Raw genomic sequence first — 21,736 nt, forward strand, 5'->3', positions numbered from 1 at the left:
CATACTTATCCCACCATTGGCTTGCTACATTGGAGATATTAACTGGACGACAAGTTATATTTCCAAACCTTTCTTTTGTGGTAAGGTTATTTGTAAGAGTTTCCCTAAAAGGGGAGGAACCATTACACCCACACTGCTGGCCTCCCCTGTTGGTCTTTATCCAATACCCATCAGCCCACTGTGTAATAACACAGGAGCTTTTTCCCACAGGATGCCCATAGTGATCAGATTGGTTTTGGGTGAAACATAACACTCCCTCAGTGAGTACTGCAACTGAATACTCCTGGTCCTGATAGGCGGCTTGCTGTAAAGAGGTCTTCTTCCAGAACGGCGAGTCCGTTCTTTCCTGCTCTTTGGTGGCGGCTAATTCTGCTAGGGTCAGGGGCAGCATGTCAAGGGGCATTCCCGTTTTGGGGACAGGGGAGTTGGAGCACATACCCAGCAATCAGTCTGGTTTGTTAAAGTAGCAACATGGTGCGCAAGCAAAACAAAGGAGTTATGCTCCCAATATGCACGGTTTGGAAATACCAATACAGAGAATAACATTGTTACCCAATTAATTATCACCAGAGTCTTCTCAACCCAGGGTCTCCAGTACCTGGGTGGGCCCATTTTAGTGTTAAGGTGCCTCTATTTGTGTCTTTTAAACAGTAGCTTTAGCCCGAGATCGTCACTAGATGAGGAGTCAGCAGGTTGGACGGTCCACAGTTCTGCTGATGAGGGGGCGGGTGCTGCCTTCAGACAAGAGTGATGGATCCAGTCCTTGTGTCCCTCGATCTTTGCCGCTGTATGGGAGATCAGCAGGACGGTATAAGGTCCTTTCCACTTTTCCTGGAGAGGCTCGTCTTTCCAGGTACGAACAAGCACAGAGTCATCGGGCTGAAAGGAGTGGACGGGAGGGTCCAAGGGGAGAGGCTGGGAATCCTTGGTATACCTGTGAAGAGACAAGAGAAGAGCAGACAGGGAACACATATACTGTGACAAAAAACCATTACCCAGCTCCCATTCCCCTGACAGAACCGGGGTGCCATTCATAGGCCATGCCCTTCCAAACATAATTTCAAAGGGACTAAGCCATAATCTACCCTTAGGGAGAACGCGGATACGGAGTAGGACGAGGGGCAAAGCATCAGGCCATCGCAGTGAGGCTTCTTGGCCCGCTTTTGAGAGATGCCGTTTAAGGGTCTGATTGGTACGCTCCACTACCCCACTGGCTTGCGGTCTCCAGGGCATATGCAGTTTCCAGGGGATCTGTAAGGCATGTGAGATGCTTTGAATGATTTTTGACGTGAAATGTGTCCGTTGTCAGATTCCATCCACAGGGGGAGTCCAAAGCGAGGAATGATCTCCTTAACAAACTTGAGGGCCACTGTTCTGGCAGTGCAATTATGGCATGGGAGGGCTTCTGGCCCTCCGCTGAACCGATCCACTATGACAAGGAGATATTTGAACGCTGGGGTCCGGGGAAACTCAGTAAAGTCTATTTGCCACACTTGTCCAGGGCCCGGAGTGGGTTCTAGGGCAGCTGGTGGCACAGGATGTCCCGGTCGGGGGTTATTCTTTTGGCAGACTAAGCAGTCCGCTTGTACCTGGGCAGCCAGGGGTCGGAGTCCAGAAGTGATAAAGTATTTTCCCATTAGCTGGATAAGTGCTTCCCTGCCAGCATGAGTGGTTTGATGTAGTTTCTGCAGCACTGGCTGGATCAGGCCCTTTGGTAGGAGGACCTTCCCTTCTGGGGAATGGAGCCATCCCTCCTTTTCCCGGAGACCAAGTTTGTCAGTTAGCTGTCTCTCCTCCCCAGAGTACTGAGGGGTTGGAAGCTCCCCTACTGATGGGATAAGGGCATGCATATGGGTGTTCTCAGTCTGAGGGGATGGCAGGGTGGCAGCATGCTTAGCCTCTCTATCTGCCCGGGCGTTACCTCTGGCCACATCTTGATCTTCCCTTTGATGGGCTTTACAGTGTACCACCGCCACTTCCGAGGGAAGTTGTACGGCTTCTAGGAGCCGGAGGATTTGAGGCCCGTACTTGACTGGGGAGCCTTGGGCTGTCAGCATTCCCCTTTGCTTCCACAGGCCAGCATGAGCATGGAGCACCCCAAAAGCATACTTTGAATGGGTAAAAATGTTGACCCCCTTTCCTTTTGACAGTTCAAGTGCACGGGTCAGGGCTATTAGTTCGGCAAGCTGGGCAGAGGTCCCAGCAGGCAAACCTGCAGCTTCCACGGTGTCATGGAGGGTCACAACAGCATAACCCGCCCTCCTTTGCCCATTTATTACAGTACTGCTACCATCAGTGTACCACTCATAATCTGCATTTGGGAGGGGTATATCCTTTAAATCCGGATGGCTGGAGTACTGGGCATCTATGATCTCTAAACAGTCATGTTCCTGTTCCTCTGTTTCTGGCAAGAGGGTGGCTGGGTTAAGGGAGGGGCAAGGCTGTAAGGTGACTTCAGAGTTCTCTAACAGCTTAGCCTGATAGGAGCAATCCGAGCCTGGGTGAGCCAAAGCCCTCCCTTTGCATCCAATAACGCTCGGACCATATGGGGAGTATAGATTTGCATAACCCCTCCCAATGTTAGCTTCTCGGCTTCCTCAAGCACTAGGGCAGTAGCTGCGACTGCCCGTAAACATGCCGGCCAACCCTTTGCAACCTGATCCAGTTGGTTTGAAAAATAAGCCACGGGACGCCTCCATGCTCCTAACAGCTGTGTGAGCACTCCTAGGGCCACCCCCTTTCGTTCATGTACATACAACTGAAACGGTTTAGAGAGATCCAGCAGGCCCAGAGCCGGGGCTTCCATCTACTTCCTTTTCAGGATTTTAAATGCCCTGTCAGCCTCTGGGGTCCAATAGAAGGGGTCATGATCTGCTCCTTTTACACAGTCGTACAGGGGTTTAGCCCACAGTCCAAACTCTGGGATCCAGATCCTGCAAAAGCCGGCCATACCCAGAAATGCCCTGAGCCGCTTTCGATTACGTGGGGTAGGAACTTGACTGATAGCTTCCTTTTTTTTTTTTTTTTCACTTGAAAGCTGACACTCCCCTTGCCTTAGCTGTAACCTGATCCCTCTCCACCTCAGACAACAGGGTTCTCAGGAGGATATTACAGTTGTCTCAATCCGGCTTGTGCCCAGCGCCGAGCAGAGCGGGACTCTCACTGCCCGGGACTCGCACGCTGCCCCTCTCTTAATGGAGCCTAAAGCTGCCTTTGCTTTTGGTTTTGCAACGGCATCGCATGGCTGCCTCATGCTGAGGGCGTGATCCACCACAACTCCCCGATCCGTCTCCGCCGTGCTGCTGCCAGGCCCGTTCGCCCCCACCCTGCCCTGCTGCGCTTGGTTTTTCTTCCCTACGTGCAGCACCTCGGTCGGCTTTGGAACAGTTCGGTGACGGGCTGCTCCACGCGCCATGCGGCTGGCGCCTCCTGCTGGCCGTTCTGGGGAACGGCTCGACGCCCCTTCCCGTGGCTGCCTGCCGTCCCTCCACCTCTCTCTCTCTCTTGCTCCAGCAGCTTCTGCTGCCTCAGCCCCGCGGCCAGGTCACGGCGCGCTTGTTCCCCCGTTGAAAGTCTCCCTCCGCACCAGTGGCCTCAGGCAGACTCCCCTTCTCTGCCCAGTGAGAGCCACTCCCCCAGGGGCTGGCAGTGCCGGGCCGCAGCCGGCTGCTCTGGCCCCACGGCAGCCTCTGGGGGGCAAAAGGCGGAACTGCAGCACTTCTCGGCCAGAATATATTTTTTGCGGGAAAAATCAAGATTGTGCAGGACAGATTAATTCTGCGCATTCGCAGATGCACAGAATTCCCCGAGGAGTAAATAACAGTGAATGGTTCCAACACTGGTGTGACAGGTGCCCCCCACTCTGGGGATGCCACCTGATGTATTGGGGTACCACAGAGCCCACCCGTTCCATCAGCCTGGGCTCCTTCACCCTGTCCTGCTGAGCCAGGCCCTCAAGCCTTCTCCAGCACATACACACAGAGTTAGGGACACACCCAGCTGCAGAAAGACACAGACACTGAAACCAGCCCTGCACGGGAAAGCTTTCAGCTAAGGAATTGACCTGCACTCAGGTGCACACCCTCTCAGGGTGCAAACCCAAAACTGTATTGTCTTGCACTGCACAGAGAACTGTACTGCGTAAGCTAATTGAAATTTGCCTCATCTCTCAATGTGGAGGAAGATATGCACAGCTTTGTCCCCCCACCCACCAGTAATGAGTTCCACAAACTGGGTTTTGAGAAAACAAAACAAGTTTATTAACTAGAAAGGATAGATTTTAAGTGAATATAAGGGATAGCAAACAGATCAAAGGCAGGTTACTGAGCAAATAAAACAAACATGCAAACTATAGTTTAATATACGATAGAAACTGGCTACAAGCAGTAATTTCTCACCCTAAATATTGGTTTCAGCAGGTTGCAGAGTTTCTTGAAGACAAACTCCTCCTGCTTGCAACTTGAAGCTCCAGGTATTCCTTTCACAGGCCAGACACCTTCTAGCCTGGGTTCAGTCCTTTCTTCCCCAGACCAGTTTTAGGTGTTTTCAGCAGTCAGCTTGGGCAGGGGTTCAGTGAAGAACCAATCCTGATTATCTCACTCCCCAGCCTTAAATAGGATTTACATAAGGCGGGAATCCTTTGTTTCCCAGTTTGATCCCCACCTCCTACAAGTGGAAAACTACTATCAGTCCAAGATGGAGTCCAGTACCAGGTGATATTATCACATGACCCTGCCGTGTCAAAGCAGCCATGAGTCAAAGGTTGTTTGGAGCATCCCAGGCAACATCTGAGGAAGGTAGGAGATTAGCATCTTCAAAATCCTATTGTTCCCCCTAACGGTTCATTGACCAACCAGCCAGACTCATGGCGTTTTGTGTTTGGGCGTTCCTCAGGTGCAAACATTTTTGTAATTGGTACATTAAAGTTAGGAATATTGACTGATACAGAAATGATCCATGCATACAAACAGGATAATCACGTTCAGTAAATCATAACCTTTCCAATGATATCTTACCTGACCCATCTTGCATAAAATACAACTCAGTAATGCCATATTCAGATCAAAAGCATATCCCGATGAAGAATATGAAGTGCCACAACTGGGTCAGTGGGGATCCTACCCAAACACACCAGCCTGTGCTCCGGCCACAAAACCGGACGAAAGTCTGGCGTCCCTGGGCTACTTCCTACCACAGCCTGGGGGTGGGGGGGGGGGGGGTTCCGCAGTCCAGGGGTCCTTTGTCTCCGTGGGGTACACTGCGGACGACAGTCCTGGCACTACGTCTCCAGGGTTGGTTTCCCCCGGGGGCAGGGCACTGCACAGCAAAGAGTCTGCATTCAGCAACAGGCTGGAGACATCTGCCTCCTTCCCCTGCAGGGCCCTCCCTTTATACTTCCTGCCCCGCCCCGGTACTTCTGGGAAGGGGGTGGGGCACATTTGGCTCCACCCACCAAGGGAAACATAGTGGTCCCTTGCTCTCAAGTCCAGAGGGAGGCCGCTCTGCTCACTACACCCCGATTATGTGTGGAGCCTTCATTTTATCCTCCGTTTCTCAGTGTATTATGTGATGGTACGGCCAATGGATGTGCTATTTGCTATACAATCAACGGATGCTCCTTAGACTGGAGTTGCAGGATTAGCGCAGTGTAGGATAGATAAGTAGGCGTGAGTAGTGTGTATTAGGTATTAGTAAAGCATGGTTAATAGCAAGGCCTACAGGCTGAGACCTGTACGATTTTAGCTTTGCCAGACTAGGCCAGAGGCTTAAGATGATTGTGTGACCTAGCAATAACCGCTAAGACCAAAGGTTACTGCATAAGATGTGCCAACAGGTGAGGTTATGGGAAAATGGATTGCAATTTTGGACAAGATATTGTCCAAAACCAACTGCCGCCTGATTGTAACGTCTTTAAATGTCTGTCCTGACCACAGGGTACCTGCCAAGCGTAGCTGCACGTGAGATGAAAAGGAACTACAAATAACCTGTGAAAAATGGGGCAGACCAGTAATCACGGGGTGTGGAAGTGCAGCTAAGGAAAAGCAGGCTGACACCATGTGAAGAAGCGGGGGATTTTCTTAGTGTTGTGCAGTTGGAATTGGAAAAGGTTCAGAAAAGGGCAACAAAAATGATGAGGGGTCTGGAACGGCTTCTGTATGAGGAGAGATTAAAACTTTTCAGCTTGGAAAAGAGACAACTCAGGGGGAATATGATGGAGGTCTGTAAAACCATGACTGGTGTGGAGAAAGTAAATCAGGAAGTGTTGTTTACTCCTTTTCATAATACAAGAGCTAGGGGTCACCCAATGAAATGAATAGGCAGCAGGTTGAAAACAAACAAGAGGAAGTATTTCTTCACTCAACGCACTCCCAGCCTGTGGAACTCCTTGCCACAGGATGTTGTGAAAGCCAAGATTATAACAGGGTTCGAAAAAGAACTACATAAGTTCATGGGGGATAGGTCCATCAATGGCTATTAGCCAGGATGGGCAGGGATGGTGTCCTGAGCCTCTGTTTGCTGGGAGGACGACAGGGGACGGATCACTCACTGATTCCCTGTTCTGTTCATTCCCAATGGGGCACCTGGCACTGGCCACTGTTGCAGACAGGATACTGGGCTAGACGGACCTTTGGTCTGACCCAGTGTGGCCGTTCTTATGTGTTAGGTGTAGTCAGAGCTACAATATCAAAGAGGGAAGAGCCAAGGGAAAGCCCAGCAGGAACCATCCCGCTAGCGACGCTTGTCTACTGAGAGGCCCATCGGAGCTGAGAACTCCGGGGAGGATGTGAAGAAGGCCACGGCTGTAATTGTTGCACAGGGTTTTGTAGGATTTCTCTCTGCAGGACTTTACTTAGCACTGGGGTCGGCACTGACGGTCAGGGGAGAGCCCCCTAGTGACCTGTGCCCCCACTCCCTGCAGCACAGCGCCCCCAAGCAGTGCACTGGGGTATCAGGGCCAGCAGTGACGGCCAGGGGAGAACGCCCCTCTACTGAGCCCCTTCCCCTGCAGCATAGCACCCCCTAGTGCAGCAGTGGAGTATTGGGGCCTAATGGGTTAGAACAGGTGGGCTGGGAGCCAGGACTCCTGGGTTCTATCCCTGGCTCCGGGAGGGGAGTGGGGTTTAGTGGTTACGAGGGGGGGGGGGGGGCTGGGAGCCAGGACTCCTGAGTTCTATCCCTGGCTCTGGGAGGGGACTGGGGTCTTGTGAGTAGAGCGAGTGGGAGGCTGGGAGCCAGGACTCCTGGGTTCTATTTTGAAGGCTGGGTATTGCTCCCCCCTTTTCCTCTCAGCAGCAAGTTCCCAGCCTCCCAGGGCACCTGTGGACCCGGGCACTTGCCAATCCTGGCTGGGATCAGGGAGGGGCAGCGTGGGTGGGTGTGACCCAGCAATCTGGGCACAAGGAGTGCATGGGGTGGGAGTGGCAGGGAGCTGGACAGGGATCTATTGGGGGCAGGGAGGGCATATGGGGGGCGCACCGTGCCTGAACTGGACAGGAAAGAAAAGGCTGGATGAGGAGCAGGGAGACTCTGGCTGCCCCAGGGGCAACGCAATGCCCGGCCGCCTGGGCTCGTTTTCTGCCTTTGTCTACCCTTGCCGCAGTAAAGACTGTGGTGCGGATGGACCAATCTATTTGCCAAGGGGGTACCTTGGGTTACCCGAGGATGGGGAATAAACTGGAGGGGATGGTCCTGCCCCCCGCTCCATAAGGGACAATAGACTGTTGAGGTGCCCTGCAGTAGGGAACAGGGCGGGGGGCTCACTGGGGGACCCTACATCTAGGCGGGCTAGCAGAGAGGTAACATGACTTGCCCAAAACACTGGCAGAGAATAGAACCCAGGGGTCCTGGCTCCCAGCCCCCTGCCAACCACCTCCAAAACCACTGGACCCCACTCCCCTCCCAGAGCCGGGGAGAGAACCCAGGAGTCCTGGCTCCCCGCCCCGACTGCGCAGTTTCGTGACAGCGTCCAAAGGGTTAACAGGAGCCCAGACTCAGCCGGAAGCGGGAGGGGCGAGGAAACTTGGCTACAAAGGTCCCCACGGGCGAGCTCAGCTGCGCCCTGTCCGCTCCCCTCCCGGAGGGCTTCCAGCCGGAGGCTACGGCAGGTGAGACCGGGCGGGAGCCAGGATGCCTGGGTTCTCTCCCCGGCTCCGGGAGGGGAGTGGGGGCCAGTGATTAGAGGGGGCTGGGACTCGGACTCCTGGGTTCTCTCCCTGGCTCTGGGAGGGGAGTAGGGGCTAGTGGCTAGAGGGGGCTGGGACTCCTCTGTTCTCTTCCTGGCTCTGGGAGGGGAATGGGGGCCAGTGGTTAGAGCAGGGGGGTGGGGCTGGGAGCCAGGACTCCTGGGTTCTCTCCCTGGCACTGGGAAGGGAGTAGGGGCTAGTGGTTAGAGCAGGGGGGAGGGGGCTGGGAGCCAGGACCCCTGGGTTCTCTTCCCAGCTCTGGGAGGGGAGTAGGGGCTACTAGTGGTTAGAGCAGGGGGCCTGGGAGCCAGGATGCCTGGGTCCCATTCCCCTGCTCTGGGAGGGGAGTGGGGCCTAGTGTCTCTGGGGAGGGGGGCTGCCCCCACCCCGAGTTGCCGCCTGCTAACGAGAGCCTTAGTCCTGCCTGGTATCAGAGTAACAGCCGTGTTAGTCTGTATTCACAAAAAGAAAAGGAGGACTTGTGGCACCTTAGAGACTAAATTGGTTAGTCTCTAAGGTGCCACAAGTACTGCTTTTCTTTTAGTCCTGACCTGCAGTCCCACCGTGGGCAGGGAATTTCTCTCCCACTCAGAGAAGGGGCCCATCTCCCCTGGTATCCCGGCTGTGCCCAGGCCCACCCCTCTGCTATGAGAGAGTTCCCCGGGTGGCCAGTGAAGGGTTAAGTCCTCCCATCTGGTGCCCTTTGAGCCCCCCAACAGCTGTTTCTCCTTCCAGCTGTTGCCGGGGGGGGCGGCTGGATCCCGGCTCGCAGCTGACCCTCAATGGTGCTGTGCTGGGGCTGCTGTTGAGTCACGCTGGGGGCATCCCCCTGCGGGATTTCGGGAGGCTCTTCCACCAGCACCATGGCCGGCTCCTGGATCTGCCCCGGCACGGCTACCGCTCGCTGCGCCACCTGCTGGGTGACATGAAGGAGCTGGTGGTCCTGGACGAGGAGGGCAAGGAACCGTGGGTCAGGTGCCGGCACGCAGCCTGCGACGTGCTGCCAGAGGCCAAGACCCCCAAGAGACGCCGCCATCACCCCTGGATCCAGAAGGAGGTGCCACCCGAACGGCAGCACCCAGAGGCTCCTAAAGCAGGTGTGGTCATGGGTTGTGGGTGGGCTGCCCCCCTACTGGGGGGAGTGGGAACTGCATGTGGTTGCTGTGTGTCACCTTGCCCTTCCCTTTGTTGGGGGTAGCACTACAGGTACTGTCTACACTACTAGGTGCATCAGTGATTTTCAGGATAGATCTGTGTCAGGACTCCTGGGTCCTCTCCCTGGCTCAGGGAGGGGAGTGGGGGTCTAGTGATGAGAACAAGGCTCTGATCCCATTTCTGCCATCTACCTTGGGCAAATTCTCTCCCTCTCCCCCTCGAAAATGGCAGAATAACTTTTGCCTACAGATTGCAGAGCTTAACCGCAGCTCTGGCTTTGATGCCCTCTGGCTGGAGGGCACAGTCCAGCCCTGAGAATGCCGCTGTCTCTGGGGTGGAGTGTGTCATCTTGCTGTAACAAGGCAAACCGTCTGGTCCTGCCTCTGCTTTGGGGCAGGTGAAATCAATGATGGGGCGCCTGGGGGTACCCAGAATGACGGACAGGAATCGTTTAAACAGGCCTGGTACAGAGCTGGCTGCAAAGGGGATGCACGAAACCCCCCTCACTGAGAATCTCGGCCTTGAATGCGGGCGCCAGGTCCCAGGGAGCGACACTGCCTGGGGAATTGAGGCTGGTGGGAAATTGAACGCTGCCCCCACCCAAGTTGGGAGTGAACTTGGACCCCTCTCCCACCCCTGCCCCCCGATTCTTTGCACAAGTCTCGAGTGATGAAGCTGAAAGATCCAGGCCTGTGCTATGGGGCCCAAGCGCCCCTAGAGGGAGCCTCGGCTCGGTGCAAAATCTGCCCTGGCTTACAACAGCTCCCATGCGGAACGGGTGCTGTCTCGCTGAGCCACTTCCCCAGCTCCCGCCTTCCTGTGGCCACCCCCCGGCAGCCGCCCCTGCTAATCTTCACCAACCAGTCACTGGGTCTGGCAGCGTACCAGGGGGCAGCCCTGAAGAGCCCCGCGCAGGCCCCCAGCCGGCTGCCCCGCCCCACCCACTCCCCCAGCCAGCCCCCAGCTGCACCCTCTCATGGCCGAACGGGCTGAGCTGGAGCAGAATGTGGCGTGGGTCCTGCGGGGCCACCCTGGGGGCATTTCCCTCTTCCGCTTCCGCCAGGCCTACGGTGCCGCCTACAGCCACCCCTTCCCCCTGGACAGCACGGCCTCGGTGAAGGAGCAGCTGGCGGCCATGCCGGGGGTTGTCAGGGTGGAGGGCTGGGGGGTGCAGACGATGCTCTTCCCGGTCTGCCCCCAGGAGCTCCCCAGCGAGGAGACTGGTAGGTGCTGGGAGTCAGGCGGGGTGGGGGGAGAAGGACCATCCCAGGGATCGAACCTGGGGAGCGAGGGCCTCTGCAGCTTGAGCTATGAGTCTGGGGAGGAGTCCTAGCCTGTAGGTCAGGCTGGGCTTGAGCAGGATCCAGCTAAGCAGGGCCAGGGGGCCTGGGCTGCAGGAGCGGGGGGCTCAGCAGGGGGCGCTAGGCTGAAAGGAGTAGGGCAGGGAGCTCAGCAGGGGGCGCTGTGTGGCAGGGAGTGGGGTGGGAGGTTCAGTAGAGGGTGCAGGGTTGGAAGGGACCTCAGGAGGTCACCTAGTCCAACCCCCTGCTTAAAGCAGGACCGATCCCCAACTAAATCATCCCAGCCAGGGCTTGGTCAAGCCTGACCTTAAAAACTTCTAAGGAAGGAGATTTTTATCAATCAATATTCATGGTGGAAAAGGAGTTTCTATTTTCCTTATTCTGCATCTATCTATCTGTGGGCTTGGGCTTCTCATTTCCCCAAGATAATAAAAAGAGTGCCCACCTGAGTGCTAAGATACAGGTTGATGAATCCAGACCTTGTAGTACACACCTAGAGTGCAACATTGCACATGGCTGTGTCACACTTCCATTGAAAGTTACCTTATTTGCAGCCGAAGTAATTTGAGACCATCTATTTGTATAATTTGAAAATACAGTTTTCCTTCTTTTATTCTAAAATTTTACTTTAAAATGTGTCTTAAGTCAACTTAAAATCTCTAAAATAACTGGCTGACTATGCCTTTTTTATTGCTTAGCAAATTCTGGAGTTCTGTACAGCATCACAGACCCTTCTGCAGCTTCGCCCCGAGTCAGGGTGTGAACCCCGGCATCCTGCCCAACGGACGACCTTCCCCAGAGGAGCTGCAACCCAGCGCCAGGCGAGGGGTCCCTGTATAACCAGCACCCCACCCCAGATGGGGCTGCATCCCTGCGTTGGACGAGGGGGCCCTGTATAACCAGCCCACGCACCCCACCCCATCTCGCCCAGGTGTTACACACATGCACAGCTGGGTCCCAGGGGGGCTGGTTTGTGGTTCTGTGTTTATTACAAAGCTGGAGATTAACAGGATGCAAAATAACATAGACAGCCTCAGCACATCCTCTCCCCCTCCCGGTGCTAAGCCCCCCACAGCGGCCCTACATGTGGGTCTGGACGGGGCAGGGGGCCAGCAGCTCGATGGGACGGGGCAGCAGTGGGGGGAGGGCAGCATTTCCCCTAAAGCTTCTTAGAAGCAGAGTTCTCTGGAACTGGCGCTGCAGGGGGGGTGAGTCTGTCCCCCCCTGGGGCCAGGTGCCCCATGGCTGCAGGGGCTCTCACTGCGGGGCCCCCCGGGGCATGTTGATCGCGGCATACACTCTGGGCTGGGCAGACTCAGGGGCAGCTTTCCCCCTGTGAAAGTAGAATGAATTATATTGAAATTCTAATTCATTAAAGAAATGCTACTTGAAGGGTTTGTTGAAATATAGTTGTCAGGAAGAGAAACATTAAGGCGTGTGAGACAATGGGTCCTCAAACTAATTAACTTAGAGCTCCTACTGAGCTAGGAGATTGGTAAATGTTCGTATGCAAATAAGATATGTATGTATATTTGTCAGTTTCTGCTTCTTTTTGTCCCTTATGTTAAACTGGCTTTGGCTTAGCTGTATAAATAAGTTACCTTGAGCCTCAGAGAGGGGCTCACATCTGGGCGCATTAGCAAAGTACTTTGCTAATAAACAGAGTGGTCTGACAAATTTTGTGAGTCCTGAATCTTACTTTGACACCCCGCTTGGCCTGCAACACCTGGACGTCCAGCTCTGCGTAGGTGAGTCCCTGGACACTGGGGTCGGGCTCCTGGGGCAGGGAGGGGAGTCACTGAGGTGTGTGTGTGTGTGTGTGTGAATCTCCCAACACCCCAACACACACACACAGCACAGGGTACTCACACACATAAGCCCACCACTCTCCTACCAGCCTGACCCCCACTCCAAGCCACTGAGTGTGCCAGGAAAGGTGTATTGGGGGGGGGGGGCTGTGAGGGGGCTGCTGGGGCCCATGTGGGGCAAGGTTGGGGGGTCAGGCCCCATGGGGGAACAGGGGACACTTACCAGGGTCTGTGGCTCTTTTCCCTCGTCGATAGAGGCATCTGCGGAACAGAGACAATCGCTGAGCTGCACCCCCGGCTGGCGCAGATCAGGACCCCATACCCAGCTCCGACCCCCCCACATCCATCCCGGGGGGTCAGAGCGTGGCAGAGCCACCCCCTCCCCACCCCACACCATGGGCCAGGGTCATTAGCCCAGTGTTACAGAGACGAAAACTGAGTCACAAAGATGTCGAGGGGGTTACAGCGGGGGCGGGGGGCTGGGAGTCAGAAGGCCTGGGTTCTCGCCCTGGCTCAGGAGGAGAGTGGGGTCTAGCTAGTGGTTAGAGCAGGGGGCTGGGAGCCAGGAGTGGACGGGGAACTAGAGCGGGAAGGGAGGGTGGCCCCAGGGAGCTCCTGGGAGTCCAACACTCTCAGCTGACACCAGCTACCTCTGGGACCCCCTCCTTAGTCCCGCCCAGCAGCAGCTGTAAATCAGACCCTGCCCCATATGGGTGGAGCCCCCACAAGCCCCGTCCCTCCCTGGGGTCCTGCCCCACCCCGGTACCCCCTTGGGTTTGTTACTCACAGACGGGGTCTTGCTGAGCCGATGCCTTTAATGCCCCCATAGGGCTGGTGCTAAAAGAGAAAATCCCCTTGTAAATGTCATATCCCCCCACCGCGGAGAGATTCCCCAACACACCCAGAGAGCCCCCCATTCTGCCTCGCACTGAACCCAGTACCCTAGAACCCAGGACTCCGGGTCACCCCCCAACACACACACCCACACCTCCCTGCTGTAACCACTAGACCCCACTCCCCTCCCAGAGGAAGGAGAGAACCCAGGAGCCCTGTGACCCCGGCAGGTCGATTGGGAGGGGGAGGAGCCGGGTTCCTACCTGCTGGGTCTCGGTGCAGCTCCTTTTCCTGCAGAGGGACACAAACCAGAATCCCCCGTGAGCAGATCGGGATCCCCCGGTCCCAGCACAGGGCAGCAGGGGTGGGGGGCAGCACAACACTGTAGCATGCGCCAGGGGCGGGGCAGATTAACTCGGGGGGGGCTTTTCCTGTCCCTAATCCTCCCTCCTTAGTGACTTGCTATAACAAACCTGATCCATAGGTCGGCGCCCCTGGCACCCCATGTACCAGAGAGGCACGGTGTCGGTGGCTCTTAATAAAGGGACCCCTCGCCCGGCGCTGAGATGCGGCCACCTCTGGGGTGGGGCAAAGGGACTGGTTATATGGGGACCCCTCAGCCTGTGCTGAGATGCAGACCCTCTGGGGTGGGACCGATGTGTGTGTACAGGGATAACCCATGCAGTAGAACCCCCTGCTGAGCCCCCACCCCACTCCTTGGCTTTCCCGGCACCGTCCCCCATCCAAGCCGTAAGGCCATCCCGCCCTGCTTAGCGGCAGGTTGAACCCTTTCCTCGCTGGGTGGGGCACTTACTGGCTCGGGTTTTTCGGAAGCTGAGGAAGGCCACGAGGAGGAGGAGGAGGCCGGCGGCTGCCGCGCTTGCCCCAGCGATGATGTGGCTGGTCAGACACGGAGGTGCCAGAGGTCCCGGTTCGCCTGGGAAACAGCAGCAGGCCGTGAGTGCCGGGAGGGGCTGGTCTGTTCCCCCCGCGGCCCCTCCCACCCCAGGCAGCACCCAAGGGGCTGGGACACCACAGGGCACAGCCAGGAGAAAATTCTATGGGGAGGATGTTGGGTTATCAAGTGGGGTCAGATGAAGCAAGATTTGGGGGATTTGTAGTGCTAGGGGGCACTGGGCTGCAGTGGGCGGGGGGCTCAGTAGGGGGCGTTCACCCCATTGGTCAGAGCTGGCCCCATTGCCCCAGCACGGTACTGGGGGCGCTGTCTGATCCAGCCTGGCCATCATTTCTAAGGCATTTCACCCCCTTCCTCATGGCCACACTGACTCAGGCGAACAGGCCCATCTAGCCTGGTATCCCGCTTCCCATGCTGGCTGCCCCTGGCAGCCTCACAGGGACCTCCAGGGCACCACCCCCATGGCCACTGATGGGCCCAGCTGCCCCCAGAGGGGGCCTCCGGCTGCCCTGTTAGTGGGGCGGGTTCGTGTCTGAGCAGGAGGCTTTGCTCCCCTCCCAAATCTGTCGGCGGTGGGGGAGTCACTGCTCCTGAGAACAGCCTCCATCCCTCCCCCTGGGCAACCACTGGGGGAAGCTGCCCCATAATCTGTGACTCGAGATTCTCCCCTGGTCCCACACTGGACTCTCACTCCCCGCTGCACCCCTGGGCCGGGGTAGGGGGACAGAGTTCTCGGGTCTTGGGGCCGCAGTTGGGGGGGCAGAAAGTAGCAAATGGGTTGCGGGGCTGCAGTGGGGGGACGGAATGGGGCGGGACCAGGGAAGGGGCAGAAAGGGGTGGGGCTGTGGGCGGGGCCGCAGGCCGAGGAGGCGGGACAGGAGAGGGAGGGCAGGTGAAAAGGTGGGGAGAGACTCCCCCTTGCTCTGGCCCAGGGCCCTAGGAAACCTTAATCCAACTCTGCCCATGACTCAGCATCGATCGTTACTGTCAGTCCCGGGGAGGGGGGTTTGTGGCTGGGGACGGAGCTCGCTGGGCAGCCCCTGGGCCCCGATTCCTCTGTGCAACCCCAGTGTGGGGGCAGCATCCCCTGGGAAAGGCCCCTGCTCTGCAGCTCCCCCTGGGGGCAGGGATCCCCCCTCCCTCAGCTGTGAACCTCCAGCAGCTGCTGCTGCTCCCCCCTGCCTGGGGAACCCCCCAGTGACGCTCTCCCCGTTCCCTGTCCACGGGAGTCCCAGGGCTTTGGGCAGAGCCTGGCTCTGAGCATCCCATCTGGGTGCCGACCTTCTGAGGGTCCGGCTGGGAGTGGGGACGTGGAGCCGGGCCCCTCACCTGCTACCACCAGCTGCACGGGGTCGCTGGGGTCCGAGGAGACGAAGGGCTCTGATGGGGGCCGGTAGCTGCAGCTGTAGTTCCTTCCGTGCTGCCGGCCCACGGTGGGGATGTGGAACTCGGCCCCGTCCCCAGCAGGGTCCATGTGTCGCGGCGGGTTCAGGTCTCCAGCCTTGTGCAGGAAGAACCTCACGTCCCGGCGCTGCCCCTGACACCGGATGGTGACGTCTGCCCCTGGGGCGGTGACTCCAGTGGGGCTCAGAGAGATGGAGGGTCTGGGTAAGCTGGGATCTGCGCACAGGAGACAGGCTGTGAGAGCCAGACCCGGGCACCCGCCCAGCCCCGGCCTCCAGCTGCAGAAGAGAAGAGTGGGGGGGTGGGATTTGATAGCAGCCTTCAGCTCCCTGAAGGGGGGCTCCAAAGAGGATGGAGCTGGGCTGTTCTCAGTGGGGGCAGATGATAGAACAAGGAGCGATGGTCTCAGGTTGCAGTGGGGGAGGTCTCGTTTGGATATTAGGAAACACTATTGTGACGGTGCCCCCATAAGGCTTTATGAAAATATACTTGTCAATGTATATATGACATGACTAGAATGTGTTTTATGCTACATATGCCACGTAACTTATCTCTGTCAAGGTTATGACCTACTGAATCTATTCATCCTATCTGTATGCATGTGTCATTATCGTATTCGAAGTTATGAGTATTGGCTGCGTACTTGTTTGATTCTGAGTAGGTTTTAGTGAAGCAGTTGGTCAGCTTCCTGAGAAAGGACTATTCTCAGTAAGTGCCCAATCAAGAAGCCCTTAAGCCAACAACCAACTTGGAGACACCAGTCCACATCTGGGCTTTCCCAGGAATGTGGCGTGGCTGGTAAGGAACTCAGTCATGCATGGACATGTGACTTGCCCAGGTGACTCCAAAACTCCATTTTGTAGCTGGACTTTGCATAGGAGAGAGGAGGGGGTCTCCACACACAAGAGAAAGTTTATTTAAACCTCTGGAAGACCCCCTCCATTTTGTCTTCAGCTGGCTAAAGAGAGAGCCTCTCCACCCCCAAACATACCTGAAAGAAACTGGAACAAAGGACAGTAACTACAGGGGATGTGAGTGATAGCTGGACCCAGACTAGAAGGAGATTTGTCTGTAAAAGGAAGCTTACTGGAACTGGTGAGGTTTTTATCTGTATTCAGTTTGATTAGACATAGACATGTGTGTTTATATTTTATTTTGCTTGGTAATTCACTTTGTTCTGTCTGTTACTACTTGGAACCACTTAAATCCTACTTTCTGTGTTTAATAAAATCACTTTTTACTTATTAATTAACCCAGAGTATGTATTAATACCTGGGGGATGGGGTTGCAAACAGCTGTGCATATCTCTCGACCAGTGTTATAGAGGGCGAACAATTTATAAGTTTACCCTGTATAAGCTTTATACAGAGTAAAACAAACTTATTTGGGGTTTAGACCCGACTGGGAGTTGGGCATCTGAGTGTTAAAGACAGGAACACTTCTGTAAGCTGCTCTCAATTAAGCTTGTAGCTTGTGGGATGTGGTTCGGACCTGGGTCTGTGTTTCTGGCTGGCAAGCGCGTCTGGCGCAGCCAGGCAGGATTCTGGAGTCCCAAGCTGGCAAGGAGGGCAGGGGCAGAAGTAGTCTTGGGATATCAGTTGGGAGCCCCAAGGGGGTTTCTGTGATCCAACCCGTAACAACTATTTCACTAGGAGGGCGGTGAGGCACTGGAATGGGTTCCCTAAGGAGGTGGTGGAATCTCCATCCTTAGAGGTTTTTAAGGCCCAGCTTGACAAAGCCCTGGCTGGGATGATTTAGTTGGCGTTGGTCCTGCTTTAAGCAGGGGGTTGGACAAGATGACCTCCTGAGGTCTCTTCCAACCCTAATCTTCGATGATTCCCCGTCTGGCCCTGGCATGGGCAGATCCAGGGGCCCCCTGGCAGAGATTCTCTCCCACATCCCAGAGTCCCCCTGACCGAGAAACCTGGCCCTGTGACCTGGGCTCCCAGTCCCACACACATGGAGCCGCGGCTGCCTAGTTCTTGGGGTTCTGATACGCCGTGTGTGGCCCCTGCCTCATTCACTGCATCCCCCCTTTCCCCTCCCCCCGAGCACAGGGCGACTCAGAGGCTGCTCTCCAGAGCCTGGCACTATAGGGCCTGAGCCCCACACAGGAAGGAAGTCAGCCCCCCCGGGAGGCATCGAGGCATCTTTATCCCCATTCTGCAGGGGGAACCTGAGTCACAGTCAGATTCACTTTCCTTCGTGAGCTCCCAGGGGCAGGGATGGTCTCTTCACTCTGTGTTTATGCAGCGCCTGGCACAACGGGGTCCTGACCATGGCAGGGGCTCTACGTGCTCCCCCAACACAAGGGATCCAGTGCTATTGAGGCCAGTGTTCGCAGAGGTCTCCATTAACTGTGCGTGTCTCCGTTTGTGGGCGGTCGGTCTGAGATCCCCCAAGATTGAGGCCCCCCCACAAAGAAGGACACTTTTGAAAACCGCGATGTGCTCCCATCACACAGAGTCTGTGGCCGCGCCAGGAGAACAGAGGGGAGGGGATCACGGGATTAAATAGTGACTCACAGTTCCTGCGCACAAGGGGCAGCGTTAAAGTCACCTCCCTGCCCCAAGTCCCCAGGGGCTGCTGCTCCCCCCTGGCTGGGGAACCCCCCAGTGACTCCGTCCCCGCTCCCCGGCTGGGCATCCCCACTGCGGGGTCAGGGCTCAGGGCAGAGCCTGGCTCAGAGTGTCCCACTAGCACCGAGCCCCCGTGGGTGTGGGGCTGGGAACAGGGACGCCGAGCTGGGCACCTCACCTCTCACCACCAGCTCCACGGGGTCGCTGGGGGACGATGCGGCGGCTGACCCCGATCTGCTGTGATAGGAGCAGCTGTAGCTCCCCCGGTCCTCCCGGCTCACGTTGCTGATGGGAAACACAGCCTCAAACCCCTTCGAAGCCACAGCTGGGAAATGGCGTCCCTCTTTATTTAGCACGAACCGCATGCCCCGGTGCTGCCCCCGACACCAGACGGCTACGGCTCCCCCCAGGGAGACCCCCCCGCTGGGGCTCAGGGAGATGCTCGGTTTGGGGTACCTCGGCTCTGCAGGGGGAAGCAGACAGGCTGTGAGATGCAGGCCCCGTCACCCAGTCCTGGGGCCCGTCCTCACCACGCGGCCTCCGTGGGTGGTCAGACCCGGCAGCCCTGGGGACGGGCTCCTGGATGCCTTTCCACAGGGGCCACAGTTTCCTCTGAGCCCTGGGTTAACAGCATGAGACACGGAGCAACCCCAGCCCCTGGGGGCCCAAAGCTCTGCTCCCTAGCGGGAGACAGGCCAGTCAAGTCTCTAGGGGTCCATTCACGCCCTGGCTTCTCTGCTGGGAGGGGGCTGGGAGCCAGGACTCCTGGGTTCTGTCCCTGGCTCTGGAAGGGGAGTGGGGTCTAGTGGGGAGAGCAGGAAGGATGTGGGCCAGGACTCCTGGGTTCTGTGCACATGTAACGGGGCTGTTGTCCCCTTACTGACATTCACTCGTGGTGTTTTGGTTGCTAGCTCCCAGCACCAAGGGGAAGGGTCGATGGGAATCGAGGACCCTGAGACCGACAGTCCCCAGGAACAATGGGGAGAGGCCAACGCTCCAGGTGAGCCTGATTGCCAGGGCCAGCGGGCTAGTCAGGAATCCAGGGGGTCCCGTCCTCTGGGTGAGCTGGAATTGCCTGGGGCAGACAGAGGGGGGCCGAGCTAAGGAGAAAGCAGGGGCCCAAGCTGAGCTGGGAGCGCCCAGAGCCGGACCAGCCAGAGGGGCCAGAACAGCAGCCCGGGGAGGAGGTCCGTGCTGGGAGCAGAGTCAAAGCAGCAGCCCACAGAGCAGCCCTGTCCTGGGAGCGGAGCTGCAGCCACCGGAGCCCCAGACACGCTGGCTGTGACGTCCCCGGGCCACAGAGCAGGGTGACGGGTTTTCCTTTCACCTTCCCCATTTTTTTCCTTATTTTTCAAAATTGATTCTTGTGTAAGAAATTGTCTGTAATGATCAGGGGGTCAGGGAAGCATCCAGCGCAGAGAGAGCACCCGGGAGAGGGGACACCCTCGCCCCTTCCTGAAGTGACCACAACAAGGTTGTGGGTCGAGCCCCCCGGGAATCTGGGGCCCAGCCTTGCTGGGGTTACGAGGACTCTGCCACACGGTGGGGAGGAAGAGATCAGGCAGGCCGCTGGGTAAAGGGAGTGGGAGCGAGGACTCAGATCCTTTCGCTAGCCAATCCCGCCGGGGCGGGTATAACCCAGGAAAGTTCCCCACAATAGCGGGACCGTTCCCCCGCTTACACACAACACCACCCCTGACTTGTAGGGGACTGTGCAAGTCTCTACTATCCACTGAGGTTTATAACCTTCAGCTCCGCCCGTCACCCCCTAACCGATGTGTTACCTGGGAAAGGCCCCCCTGCTCTGCAGCTCCCGTTGGGGGCAGGGATCCCCCCTCCCTGAGCCCTGAATGTCCAGTGGCTGCTTCTTCCCCCAGCTGGGGCACCCCCCAGTGACTCTGTCCCCTCTGCTGGGCTCAGGGCAGAGCCTGGCTCTGAGCGTCCCATCAGTGCGGAGACCCACCTTTCCCCAGGCCTTGGGATCACGGGGTGGGCGACTGTGAGTGGAGAGGAGGGAGGTGTTGGGGCGGGGGCTGATCTGGGGGGTTCTTCCCCACGGCTGCACTGATCGTGAACGTTTCGGTTACCCCAAGGGGATCTGGGAAGGCAGGACACTGAACCAGTGGATGGTTCCCATCTGCTTTGTCTTACCCCACGAGCCAAGGTCGGCTCCTCGTTACTCCCTGGCGGAGCTGGGCAGAGAAGAACTGGGACGGGTCTGAGCGCCGAGGGGGAGTTTGTGTTGAGTTTTGGGTAAGGTTCAGACTCAGATCCCCTCCCCCATCCTTGATGTTACTGTTCTCCCCCCAGACTGATACTCACCTCCCCACGCCCCGCTGTGACCGGCCAGCCAGCAGCCTGGAGAGGAGACGGCTCGTTAGTGACCAGATCCCAGAGCAACTGGATCCCACACCCTGGTCTCATTTCACCCCACCCCACCCCGCCATGGGCACATGCCCTGGTCTCAGATCCACCCCCCACATGGACACACGCCCTGGCTGTCTCCGATACTTACCGAGGAAGAGGACGGTGAGAGCAGATGCCATGATGGGGAAGTGGGGGGCCCCTCAGCGCTGCCACCAACACCCCAGTGCTGAGCTCCACTGAGCCTAAGGCCCGAGTGCGAGTGGAATTTGGAACTGCGCCGGGGGCTGCAGCCCCAGGAAGCCCGTGATGCGCTCGGCCCCTTTCTTCCCATCAGGTGGTTTCTCTGCAATCTCCAGCCCAAATCTACCACAGTCAGAGCAAAGCCAGCTCCCCGCAACACCTAGCAAACCACATCCCCTGCTGCAGCTGCCTGGTCCCACGCCACCCCCCATCACAACCCAGCCCCACATGGGAGTTGCCCAGTCCGGGGACCAGCTGGGAACAGGGGAATCTCAGGAGGTGTCAAGAGGTGTCCAGCCTGCCCTGAGCTTTTCCAACAGGCCCGTCTAGCCTCCCTGGAGCAGCAGCTCAGAGCAGAGGAGGGCTTCTACCCCCCCACACACAGTGCCCCCCACAAAGAAACCCTCTCCCAAGGAGCGGGACAGAGATTCCTTCCTGACCAAGCTGGGCCCAGCCCCAGCCCTGGAGCATGAGGGTGGAGGGACCTGGCCAACCTCCTTCTTAGGTACCATCGCTGCACACACCGTTCTTAGCTGAGTGATGTGGCACAGAGACACGACAGGGCAGTCTGAGGGGGGTGGGAGTTGTGGTTTCTGGTCCCCATGAGCAGGGGAGGAAGGGGTAAATGTAGATCCTGAGTTGATAAAGGAGCAGTGGATAAATCTGGGAAAGGGGAAGTCTGCCCAGAGCCGGCGCTCGCTTCCTGTTTCTGCTACTGGCAGTGAAATTCTGTGAAAACCTGATTCCCGGCACCTACCCTGTTCTATACCCCGGCTCTGGGAGGGGAATGGGGTCTAGTGATTGGGGGGTGGGGGTGGCTGGGAGCCAGGACTCCTGGGTTCTCTTCTGGCTCTGGTTGGGGGGTGGGGTCTAGTGCTAAGAGAAAAGGACACAGATTCAAGCCAGCCCCCTAGAGGTGAAAGGCCCCGTGTCCCTTCCCGATCCCATA

The 21,736-nt window shown here is 57.2% G+C and overlaps 1 protein-coding gene and 2 long non-coding RNA genes across 3 annotated transcripts in view; 1 reads left to right on the plus strand and 2 right to left on the minus strand.

Annotated features, from left to right (window-relative positions):
* The window catches only part of LOC119564877 (immunoglobulin superfamily member 1-like), a 967,916-nt gene that overhangs the window by 70,184 nt on the left and 875,996 nt on the right, over positions 1 to 21,736 (plus strand). The gene's annotated exons all lie outside the window — the stretch shown is intronic.
* Positions 1 to 21,736, minus strand: part of LOC122463646 — a 106,468-nt gene that overhangs the window by 34,242 nt on the left and 50,490 nt on the right. The gene's annotated exons all lie outside the window — the stretch shown is intronic.
* On the minus strand, positions 332 to 18,495 carry LOC119564837. Its single transcript, XR_006287229.1, has 3 exons — positions 18,359 to 18,495; positions 9,837 to 9,840; positions 332 to 341 (listed from the first exon to the last, which is right to left on the minus strand). It is a non-coding gene; the product is annotated as an uncharacterized LOC119564837 (long non-coding RNA).

Source organism: Chelonia mydas, chromosome 23 (assembly GCF_015237465.2).
Source record: "Chelonia mydas isolate rCheMyd1 chromosome 23, rCheMyd1.pri.v2, whole genome shotgun sequence".
Taxonomy (NCBI): domain Eukaryota; kingdom Metazoa; phylum Chordata; order Testudines; family Cheloniidae; genus Chelonia; species Chelonia mydas.